The sequence below is a fragment of the Balaenoptera borealis genome (genome assembly GCF_965194805.1).
Source record: "Balaenoptera borealis genome assembly, chromosome: 12".
In the NCBI taxonomy this organism is placed as follows: domain Eukaryota; kingdom Metazoa; phylum Chordata; class Mammalia; order Artiodactyla; family Balaenopteridae; genus Balaenoptera; species Balaenoptera borealis.
The window spans coordinates 1,130,951-1,144,205 of NC_138869.1; positions in this window are offsets into that span (position 1 = coordinate 1,130,951).

Genomic DNA, 13,255 nt, shown 5'->3' on the forward strand with positions numbered 1-13,255 from the left:
CAAGTGGGTGTAAAGCGGCATAAACACAGCCGTGAGAAGCAGCTAAACCCCATTATGAAAATAAATTACTTTGAAAAACCCATGAAACAACGACAGTGAAAGCGATAGAAATTTTTACACAATGAGTTCAGGGGCTGTGATGCAACCTGGATTGACCATATCTAGACCCACAGCTGGATGAGACATAAGGGTGGACACTCTTGGGGCTGAGAGGTTTGGTGAGGTTGGGTGAGCAAACGCAGACCCTTTAAAGTAATACTGCGTGGTACCCATCGCATGGGTCCCAAATCTCCAGGTTCAAGGGCATCTTCCTACATCGAAAACATGCATGAGAAACCCAGAAGATGGTACACCGTGTGATGGGGAAAGGTTTCTAAAACGCACCTCATTTCTCATCTCCTTGTGCCTGGGTTCGCCATTCCAGCCACGTTACTAGCAATCTCCCTACTTGGAGCATCAGCACCTTTAACCTCCTGTTCCGTACAGGTTGCAATTTGTCCTGAGGATGAACGGGAAGACGGGGAACCAACGAGAGACTAGCTCTTGGTGTCGGGACAGGCACAGGTCACTCTATTTTCCCATCAGGAAGAAGAATTAACCACAGGCTCAGCCTGCCCCCCGGAACCAGAACAGGGCCTGAAGCCATCCTGCGCTTTTGCGGCCAGCTCCCAAAAAAGCGAGTTGTAAAATGGAGGTTCAGGGCACTGCAATTCACAAACCTGCAGAGTTATAAATGATAACTCTCGTCCACAAATATATTGAGGGAAGGCAAAGAAGAGGATTTGAAATCAAGGCAGAATTGCACGAAACAGATTTCAGGAGGTAGATACGAATCGCCTTTAAAGCACATGAAAAGCGGCAAAATGTTGACAATGATGCCTTTGGCCAAAAAGGGCGTATGCGTTTCTTCCTGAATATATTCAGGAAAAAACGCATACGCCCTTTTTGGCCAACCAAGCAACCTGGAAAGGCAAATCAGCGCTACAAAGAAGTCTCGCTTCCCATCGGTCAAAAGGGCCATGCTGAAAAAAGTGTCAAAACCAGAAATGCAGGACAGGCCATGGAGAAATGAGAGCCTTGCTACACTGATGGGCGGGATGTAAATTGCCAACAGCCACTCTGGAGAAGTGTACGGTGTGTCCTGAAACATCTGAAAAACACAGCTTAGAGAGCATAGGGCACTTCCACTCATGGGGGTATAAATTGGGAAAATGAAAAATCAGCAAGACACAAGCACCCCAAAGTTGAGGGCTGCTCTGTTGACAAGGACCTCCACTTCATTCCACCTTAAATATCCCAGGAAAGAGAACAATGGATAAAGAAGTTGTGGTCCTTATGTACAATGGAATATCACTCAGCCATGAAATCAATGTCATAAGGTTAGTAGCAGCATGATGAGTGGATTTAGGTACGACGATTCTAAGTGAAATAAGTCACACAGAAAAGGACACTTCTCATAAGGTATCACTTTTAGAGGGAATGTAAAAACCGTTACACTTGAACTGAATTACAAAACAGAACAGAGTCACACATGCAGAAAACAGACTATGGCTGCTTAACGGGAAAGGTGAGGTGGGGTGATACATAAAACAAGGGTATCAAATTAGCTCAGATACCGTTCCATAAACCCAATATGTAGTAGACAAGACCTACTCCTTGCTCAGAGAACTGGACTCAACACGCCCTATTCACCGCACAAGAATATATCTGACTAGTAATAATCTTAAAACCTATGTATTGATATCTCTCTGTTAGTGTGTCAAGTGGGTGTAAAGCGGCATAAACACAGCCGTGAGAAGCAGCTAAACCCCATTATGAAAATAAATTACTTTGAAAAACCCATGAAACAACGACAGTGAAAGAGATAGAAATTTTTACACAATGAGTTCAGGGGCTGTGATGCAACCTGGATTGACCATATCTAGACCCACAGCTGGATGAGACATAAGGGTGGACACTCTTGGGGCTGAGAGGTTTGGTGAGGTTGGGTGAGCAAACGCAGACCCTTTAAAGTAATACTGCGTGGTACCCATCGCATGGGTCCCAAATCTCCAGGTTCAAGGGCATCTTCCTACATCGAAAACATGCATGAGAAACCCAGAAGATGGTACACCGTGTGATGGGGAAAGGTTTCTAAAACGCACCTCATTTCTCATCTCCTTGTGCCCGGGTTCGCCATTCCAGCCGCGTTACTAGCAATCTCCCTACTTGGAGCATCAGCACCTTTAACCTCCTGTTCCGTACAGGTTGCAATTTGTCCTGAGGATGAACGGGAAGACGGGGAACCAACGAGAGACTAGCTCTTGGTGTCGGGACAGGCACAGGTCACTCTATTTTCCCATCAGGAAGAAGAATTAACCACAGGCTCAGCCTGCCCCCCGGAACCAGAACAGGGCCTGAAGCCATCCTGCGCTTTTGCGGCCAGCTCCCAAAAAAGCGAGTTGTAAAATGGAGGTTCAGGGCACTGCAATTCACAAACCTGCAGAGTTATAAATGATAACTCTCGTCCACAAATATATTGAGGGAAGGCAAAGAAGAGGATTTGAAATCAAGGCAGAATTGCACGAAACAGATTTCAGGAGGTAGATTCGAATCGCCTTTAAAGCACATGAAAAGTGGCAAAATGTTGACAATGATGCCCTTGGCCAAAAAGGGCGTATGCGTTTTTGCCTGAATATATTCAGGAAAAAACGCATACGCCCTTTTTGGCCAACCAAGCAACCTGGAAAGGCAAATCAGCGTTACAAAGAAGTCTCACTTCCCATCGGTCAAAAGGGCCATGCTGAAAAATATGTCAAAACCAGAAATGCAGGACAGGCCATGGAGAAATGAGAGCCTTGCTACACTGATGGGCGGGATGTAAATTGCCAACAGCCACTCTGGAGAAGTGTACGGTGTGTCCTGAAACATCTGAAAAACACAGCTTAGAGAGCATAGGGCACTTCCACTCATGGGGGTATAAATTGGGAAAATGAAAAATCAGCAAGACACAAGCACCCCAAAGTTGAGGGCTGCTCTGTTGACAAGGACCTCCACTTCATTCCACCTTAAATATCCAAGGAAAGAGAAAAATGGATAAAGAAGTTGTGGTCCTTATGTACAATGGAATATCACTCAGCCATGAAATCAATGTCATAAGGTTAGTAGCAGCATGATGAGTGGATTTAGGTACGACGATTCTAAGTGAAATAAGTCACACAGAAAAGGACACTTCTCATAAGGTATCACTTTTAGAGGGAATGTAAAAACCGTTACACTTGAACTGAATTACAAAACAGAACAGAGTCACACATGCAGAAAACAGACTATGGCTGCTTAACGGGAAAGGTGAGGTGGGGTGATACATAAAACAAGGGTATCAAATTAGCTCAGATACCGTTCCATAAACCCAATATGTAGTAGACAAGACCTACTCCTTGCTCAGAGAACTGGACTCAACACGCCCTATTCACCGCACAAGAATATATCTGACTAGTAATAATCTTAAAACCTATGTATTGATATCTCTCTGTTAGTGTGTCAAGTGGGTGTAAAGCGGCATAAACACAGCCGTGAAAAGCAGCTAAACCCCATTATGAAAATAAATTACTTTGAAAAACCCATGAAACAACGACAGTGAAAGAGATAGAAATTCTTACACAATTCGTTCAGGGGCTGTGATGCAACCTGGATTGACCATATCTAGACCCACAGCTGGATGAGACATAAGGGTGGACACTCTTGGGGCTGAGAGGTTTGGTGAGGTTGGGTGAGCAAACGCAGACCCTTTAAAGTAATACTGCGTGGTACCCATCGCATGGGTCCCAAATCTCCAGGTTCAAGGGCATCTTCCTACATCGAAAACATGCATGAGAAACCCAGAAGATGGTACACCGTGTGATGGGGAAAGGTTTCTAAAACGCACCTCATTTCTCATCTCCTTGTGCCCGGGTTCGCCATTCCAGCCGCGTTACTAGCAATCTCCCTACTTGGAGCATCAGCACCTTTAACCTCCTGTTCCGTACAGGTTGCAATTTGTCCTGAGGATGAACGGGAAGACGGGGAACCAACGAGAGACTAGCTCTTGGTGTCGGGACAGGCACAGGTCACTCTATTTTCCCATCAGGAAGAAGAATTAACCACAGGCTCAGCCTGCCCCCCGGAACCAGAACAGGGCCTGAAGCCATCCTGCGCTTTTGCGGCCAGCTCCCAAAAAAGCGAGTTGTAAAATGGAGGTTCAGGGCACTGCAATTCACAAACCTGCAGAGTTATAAATGATAACTCTCGTCCACAAATATATTGAGGGAAGGCAAAGAAGAGGATTTGAAATCAAGGCAGAATTGCACGAAACAGATTTCAGGAGGTAGATACGAATCGCCTTTAAAGCACATGAAAAGCGGCAAAATGTTGACAATGATGCCTTTGGCCAAAAAGGGCGTATGCGTTTCTTCCTGAATATATTCAGGAAAAAACGCATACGCCCTTTTTGGCCAACCAAGCAACCTGGAAAGGCAAATCAGCGCTACAAAGAAGTCTCGCTTCCCATCGGTCAAAAGGGCCATGCTGAAAAAAGTGTCAAAACCAGAAATGCAGGACAGGCCATGGAGAAATGAGAGCCTTGCTACACTGATGGGCGGGATGTAAATTGCCAACAGCCACTCTGGAGAAGTGTACGGTGTGTCCTGAAACATCTGAAAAACACAGCTTAGAGAGCATAGGGCACTTCCACTCATGGGGGTATAAATTGGGAAAATGAAAAATCAGCAAGACACAAGCACCCCAAAGTTGAGGGCTGCTCTGTTGACAAGGACCTCCACTTCATTCCACCTTAAATATCCCAGGAAAGAGAACAATGGATAAAGAAGATGTGGTCCTTATGTACAATGGAATATCACTCAGCCATGAAATCAATGTCATAAGGTTAGTAGCAGCATGATGAGTGGATTTAGGTACGACGATTCTAAGTGAAATAAGTCACACAGAAAAGGACACTTCTCATAAGGTATCACTTTTAGAGGGAATGTAAAAACCGTTACACTTGAACTGAATTACAAAACAGAACAGAGTCACACATGCAGAAAACACACTATGGCTGCTTAACGGGAAAGGTGAGGTGGGGTGATACATAAAACAAGGGTATCAAATTAGCTCAGATACCGTTCCATAAACCCAATATGTAGTAGACAAGACCTACTCCTTGCTCAGAGAACTGGACTCAACACGCCCTATTCACCGCACAAGAATATATCTGACTAGTAATAATCTTAAAACCTATGTATTGATATCTCTCTGTTAGTGTGTCAAGTGGGTGTAAAGCGGCATAAACACAGCCGTGAGAAGCAGCTAAACCCCATTATGAAAATAAATTACTTTGAAAAACCCATGAAACAACGACAGTGAAAGCGATAGAAATTTTTACACAATGAGTTCAGGGGCTGTGATGCAACCTGGATTGACCATATCTAGACCCACAGCTGGATGAGACATAAGGGTGGACACTCTTGGGGCTGAGAGGTTTGGTGAGGTTGGGTGAGCAAACGCAGACCCTTTAAAGTAATACTGCGTGGTACCCATCGCATGGGTCCCAAATCTCCAGGTTCAAGGGCATCTTCCTACATCGAAAACATGCATGAGAAACCCAGAAGATGGTACACCGTGTGATGGGGAAAGGTTTCTAAAACGCACCTCATTTCTCATCTCCTTGTGCCTGGGTTCGCCATTCCAGCCACGTTACTAGCAATCTCCCTACTTGGAGCATCAGCACCTTTAACCTCCTGTTCCGTACAGGTTGCAATTTGTCCTGAGGATGAACGGGAAGACGGGGAACCAACGAGAGACTAGCTCTTGGTGTCGGGACAGGCACAGGTCACTCTATTTTCCCATCAGGAAGAAGAATTAACCACAGGCTCAGCCTGCCCCCCGGAACCAGAACAGGGCCTGAAGCCATCCTGCGCTTTTGCGGCCAGCTCCCAAAAAAGCGAGTTGTAAAATGGAGGTTCAGGGCACTGCAATTCACAAACCTGCAGAGTTATAAATGATAACTCTCGTCCACAAATATATTGAGGGAAGGCAAAGAAGAGGATTTGAAATCAAGGCAGAATTGCACGAAACAGATTTCAGGAGGTAGATTCGAATCGCCTTTAAAGCACATGAAAAGTGGCAAAATGTTGACAATGATGCCCTTGGCCAAAAAGGGCGTATGCGTTTTTGCCTGAATATATTCAGGAAAAAACGCATACGCCCTTTTTGGCCAACCAAGCAACCTGGAAAGGCAAATCAGCGCTACAAAGAAGTCTCGCTTCCCATCGGTCAAAAGGGCCATGCTGAAAAAAGTGTCAAAACCAGAAATGCAGGACAGGCCATGGAGAAATGGGAGCCTTGCTACACTGATGGGCGGGATGTAAATTGCCAACAGCCACTCTGGAGAAGTGTACGGTGTGTCCTGAAACATCTGAAAAACACAGCTTAGAGAGCATAGGGCACTTCCACTCATGGGGGTATAAATTGGGAAAATGAAAAATCAGCAAGACACAAGCACCCCAAAGTTGAGGGCTGCTCTGTTGACAAGGACCTCCACTTCATTCCACCTTAAATATCCAAGGAAAGAGAAAAATGGATAAAGAAGTTGTGGTCCTTATGTACAATGGAATATCACTCAGCCATGAAATCAATGTCATAAGGTTAGTAGCAGCATGATGAGTGGATTTAGGTACGACGATTCTAAGTGAAATAAGTCACACAGAAAAGGACACTTCTCATAAGGTATCACTTTTAGAGGGAATGTAAAAACCGTTACACTTGAACTGAATTACAAAACAGAACAGAGTCACACATGCAGAAAACAGACTATGGCTGCTTAACGGGAAAGGTGAGGTGGGGTGATACATAAAACAAGGGTATCAAATTAGCTCAGATACCGTTCCATAAACCCAATATGTAGTAGACAAGACCTACTCCTTGCTCAGAGAACTGGACTCAACACGCCCTATTCACCGCACAAGAATATATCTGACTAGTAATAATCTTAAAACCTATGTATTGATATCTCTCTGTTAGTGTGTCAAGTGGGTGTAAAGCGGCATAAACACAGCCGTGAAAAGCAGCTAAACCCCATTATGAAAATAAATTACTTTGAAAAACCCATGAAACAACGACAGTGAAAGAGATAGAAATTCTTACACAATGAGTTCAGGGGCTGTGATGCAACCTGGATTGACCATATCTAGACCCACAGCTGGATGAGACATAAGGGTGGACACTCTTGGGGCTGAGAGGTTTGGTGAGGTTGGTTTAGCAAACGCAGACCCTTTAAAGTAATACTGCGTGGTACCCATCGCATGGGTCCCAAATCTCCAGGTTCAAGGGCATCTTCCTCCATCGAAAACATGCATGAGAAACCCAGAAGATGGTACACCGTGTGATGGGGAAAGGTTTCTAAAACGCACCTCATTTCTCATCTCCTTGTGCCCGGGTTCGCCATTCCAGCCGCTTTACTAGCAATCTCCCTACTTGGAGCATCAGCACCTTTAACCTCCTGTTCCGTACAGGTTGCAATTTGTCCTGAGGATGAGCGGGAAGACGGGGAACCAACGAGAGACTAGCTCTTGGTGTCGGGACAGGCACAGGTCACTCTATTTTCCCATCAGGAAGAAGAATTAACCACAGGCTCAGCCTGCCCCCCGGAACCAGAACAGGGCCTGAAGCCATCCTGCGCTTTTGCGGCCAGCTCCCAAAAAAGCGAGTTGTAAAATGGAGGTTCAGGGCACTGCAATTCACAAACCTGCAGAGTTATAAATGATAACTCTCGTCCACAAATATATTGAGGGAAGGCAAAGAAGAGGATTTGAAATCAAGGCAGAATTGCAGGAAACAGATTTCAGGAGGTAGATTCGAATCGCCTTTAAAGCACATGAAAAGCGGCAAAATGTTGACAATGATGCCTTTGGCCAAAAAGGGCGTATGCGTTTCTTCCTGAATATATTCAGGAAAAAACGCATACGCCCTTTTTGGCCAACCAAGCAACCTGGAAAGGCAAATCAGCGCTACAAAGAAGTCTCGCTTCCCATCGGTCAAAAGGGCCATGCTGAAAAAAGTGTCAAAACCAGAAATGCAGGACAGGCCATGGAGAAATGAGAGCCTTGCTACACTGATGGGCGGGATGTAAATTGCCAACAGCCACTCTGGAGAAGTGTACGGTGTGTCCTGAAACATCTGAAAAACACAGCTTAGAGAGCATAGGGCACTTCCACTCATGGGGGTATAAATTGGGAAAATGAAAAATCAGCAAGACACAAGCACCCCAAAGTTGAGGGCTGCTCTGTTGACAAGGACCTCCACTTCATTCCACCTTAAATATCCAAGGAAAGAGAAAAATGGATAAAGAAGTTGTGGTCCTTATGTACAATGGAATATCACTCAGCCATGAAATCAATGTCATAAGGTTAGTAGCAGCATGATGAGTGGATTTAGGTACGACGATTCTAAGTGAAATAAGTCACACAGAAAAGGACACTTCTCATAAGGTATCACTTTTAGAGGGAATGTAAAAACCGTTACACTTGAACTGAATTACAAAACAGAACAGAGTCACACATGCAGAAAACAGACTATGGCTGCTTAACGGGAAAGGTGAGGTGGGGTGATACATAAAACAAGGGTATCAAATTAGCTCAAATACCGTTCCATAAACCCAATATGTAGTAGACAAGACCTACTCCTTGCTCAGAGAACTGGACTCAACACGCCCTATTCACCGCACAAGAATATATCTGACTAGTAATAATCTTAAAACCTATGTATTGATATCTCTCTGTTAGTGTGTCAAGTGGGTGTAAAGCGGCATAAACACAGCCGTGAAAAGCAGCTAAACCCCATTATGAAAATAAATTACTTTGAAAAACCCATGAAACAACGACAGTGAAAGAGATAGAAATTCTTACACAATTCGTTCAGGGGCTGTGATGCAACCTGGATTGACCATATCTAGACCCACAGCTGGATGAGACATAAGGGTGGACACTCTTGGGGCTGAGAGGTTTGGTGAGGTTGGGTGAGCAAATGCAGACCCTTTAAAGTAATACTGCGTGGTACCCATCGCATGGGTCCCAAATCTCCAGGTTCAAGGGCATCTTCCTACATCGAAAACATGCATGAGAAACCCAGAAGATGGTACACCGTGTGATGGGGAAAGGTTTCTAAAACGCACCTCATTTCTCATCTCCTTGTGCCCGGGTTCGCCATTCCAGCCGCGTTACTAGCAATCTCCCTACTTGGAGCATCAGCACCTTTAACCTCCTGTTCCGTACAGGTTGCAATTTGTCCTGAGGATGAACGGGAAGACGGGGAACCAACGAGAGACTAGCTCTTGGTGTCGGGACAGGCACAGGTCACTCTATTTTCCCATCAGGAAGAAGAATTAACCACAGGCTCAGCCTGCCCCCCGGAACCAGAACAGGGCCTGAAGCCATCCTGCGCTTTTGCGGCCAGCTCCCAAAAAAGCGAGTTGTAAAATGGAGGTTCAGGGCACTGCAATTCACAAACCTGCAGAGTTATAAATGATAACTCTCGTCCACAAATATATTGAGGGAAGGCAAAGAAGAGGATTTGAAATCAAGGCAGAATTGCACGAAACAGATTTCAGGAGGTAGATACGAATCGCCTTTAAAGCACATGAAAAGCGGCAAAATGTTGACAATGATGCCTTTGGCCAAAAAGGGCGTATGCGTTTCTTCCTGAATATATTCAGGAAGAAACGCATACGCCCTTTTTGGCCAACCAAGCAACCTGGAAAGGCAAATCAGCGCTACAAAGAAGTCTCGCTTCCCATCGGTCAAAAGGGCCATGCTGAAAAAAGTGTCAAAACCAGAAATGCAGGACAGGCCATGGAGAAATGAGAGCCTTGCTACACTGATGGGCGGGATGTAAATTGCCAACAGCCACTCTGGAGAAGTGTACGGTGTGTCCTGAAACATCTGAAAAACACAGCTTAGAGAGCATAGGGCACTTCCACTCATGGGGGTATAAATTGGGAAAATGAAAAATCAGCAAGACACAAGCACCCCAAAGTTGAGGGCTGCTCTGTTGACAAGGACCTCCACTTCATTCCACCTTAAATATCCAAGGAAAGAGAAAAATGGATAAAGAAGTTGTGGTCCTTATGTACAATGGAATATCACTCAGCCATGAAATCAATGTCATAAGGTTAGTAGCAGCATGATGAGTGGATTTAGGTACGACGATTCTAAGTGAAATAAGTCACACAGAAAAGGACACTTCTCATAAGGTATCACTTTTAGAGGGAATGTAAAAACCGTTACACTTGAACTGAATTACAAAACAGAACAGAGTCACACATGCAGAAAACAGACTATGGCTGCTTAACGGGAAAGGTGAGGTGGGGTGATACATAAAACAAGGGTATCAAATTAGCTCAGATACCGTTCCATAAACCCAATATGTAGTAGACAAGACCTACTCCTTGCTCAGAGAACTGGACTCAACACGCCCTATTCACCGCACAAGAATATATCTGACTAGTAATAATCTTAAAACCTATGTATTGATATCTCTCTGTTAGTGTGTCAAGTGGGTGTAAAGCGGCATAAACACAGCCGTGAAAAGCAGCTAAACCCCATTATGAAAATAAATTACTTTGAAAAACCCATGAAACAACGACAGTGAAAGAGATAGAAATTCTTACACAATGAGTTCAGGGGCTGTGATGCAACCTGGATTGACCATATCTAGACCCACAGCTGGATGAGACATAAGGGTGGACACTCTTGGGGCTGAGAGGTTTGGTGAGGTTGGGTGAGCAAATGCAGACCCTTTAAAGTAATACTGCGTGGTACCCATCGCATGGGTCCCAAATCTCCAGGTTCAAGGGCATCTTCCTACATCGAAAACATGCATGAGAAACCCAGAAGATGGTACACCGTGTGATGGGGAAAGGTTTCTAAAACGCACCTCATTTCTCATCTCCTTGTGCCCGGGTTCGCCATTCCAGCCGCGTTACTAGCAATCTCCCTACTTGGAGCATCAGCACCTTTAACCTCCTGTTCCGTACAGGTTGCAATTTGTCCTGAGGATGAACGGGAAGACGGGGAACCAACGAGAGACTAGCTCTTGGTGTCGGGACAGGCACAGGTCACTCTATTTTCCCATCAGGAAGAAGAATTAACCACAGGCTCAGCCTGCCCCCCGGAACCAGAACAGGGCCTGAAGCCATCCTGCGCTTTTGCGGCCAGCTCCCAAAAAAGCGAGTTGTAAAATGGAGGTTCAGGGCACTGCAATTCACAAACCTGCAGAGTTATAAATGATAACTCTCGTCCACAAATATATTGAGGGAAGGCAAAGAAGAGGATTTGAAATCAAGGCAGAATTGCACGAAACAGATTTCAGGAGGTAGATACGAATCGCCTTTAAAGCACATGAAAAGCGGCAAAATGTTGACAATGATGCCTTTGGCCAAAAAGGGCGTATGCGTTTCTTCCTGAATATATTCAGGAAAAAACGCATACGCCCTTTTTGGCCAACCAAGCAACCTGGAAAGGCAAATCAGCGCTACAAAGAAGTCTCGCTTCCCATCGGTCAAAAGGGCCATGCTGAAAAAAGTGTCAAAACCAGAAATGCAGGACAGGCCATGGAGAAATGAGAGCCTTGCTACACTGATGGGCGGGATGTAAATTGCCAACAGCCACTCTGGAGAAGTGTACGGTGTGTCCTGAAACATCTGAAAAACACAGCTTAGAGAGCATAGGGCACTTCCACTCATGGGGGTATAAATTGGGAAAATGAAAAATCAGCAAGACACAAGCACCCCAAAGTTGAGGGCTGCTCTGTTGACAAGGACCTCCACTTCATTCCACCTTCAATATCCCAGAAAAGAGAAAAATGGATAAAGAAGTTGTGGTCCTTATGTACAATGGAATATCACTCAGCCATGAAATCAATGTCATAAGGCTAGTAGCAGCATGATGAGTGGATTTAGGTACGACGATTCTAAGTGAAATAAGTCACACAGAAAAGGACACTTCTCATAAGGTATCACTTTTAGAGGGAATGTAAAAACCGTTACACTTGAACTGAATTACAAAACAGAACAGAGTCACACATGCAGAAAACACACTATGGCTGCTTAACGGGAAAGGTGAGGTGGGGTGATACATAAAACAAGGGTTTCAAATTAGCTCAGATACCGTTCCATAAAACCAATATGTAATAGACAAGACCTACTCCTTGCTCAGAGAACTGGACTCAACACGCCCTATTCACCGCACAAGAATATATCTGACTAGTAATAATCTTAAAACCTATGTATTGATATCTCTCTGTTAGTGTGTCAAGTGGGTGAAAAGCGGCATAAACACAGCAGTGAAAAGCAGATAAACCCATTTATAAAAATAAATTACTTTGAAAAACCCATGAAACAAAGACAGTGAAAGAGAGAGAAATTCTTACACAATGCGTTCACGGGCTGTGATGAAACCTGGATTGACCATATGTAGACCCACAGCTGGATGAGACATAAGGGTGGACACTCTTGGGGCTGAGAGGTTTGGTGAGGTTGGGTGAGCAAACGCAGACCCTTTAAAGTAATACTGCGTGGTACCCATCGCATGGGTCCCAAATCTCCAGGTTCAAGGGCATCTTCCTACATCGAAAACATGCATGAGAAACCCAGAAGATGGTACACCGTGTGATGGGGAAAGGTTTCTAAAACGCACCTCATTTCTCATCTCCTTGTGCTCGGGTTCGCCATTCCAGCCACTTTACTAGCAATCTCCCTCCTTGGAGCATCATCACCTTTAACGTCCTGTTCCGTACAGGTTGCAATTTGTCCTGAGGATGAACGGGAAGACGTGGAACCAATGAGAGACTAGCTCGTGGTGTTGGCACAGGCACAGGTCACTCTATTTTCCCATCAGGAAGAAGAATTAACCACAGGCTCAGCCTGCCCCCCGGAACAAGAACAGGGCCTGAAGCCATCCTGCGCTTTTGCGGCCATCTCCCAAAAACGCGAGTTGTAAAATGGAGGTTCAGGGCACTGCAATTCACAAACCTGCAGAGTTATAAATGATAACTCTCGTCCACAAATATATTGAGGGAAGGCAAAGAAGAGGATTTGAAATCAAGGCAGAATTGCAGGAAACAGATTTCAGGAGGTAGATTCGAATCGCCTTTAAAGCACATGAAAAGCGGCAAAACGTTGACAATGATGCCCTTGGCCAAAAAGGGCGTATGCGTTTTTTCCTGAATATATTCAGGAAAAAACGCA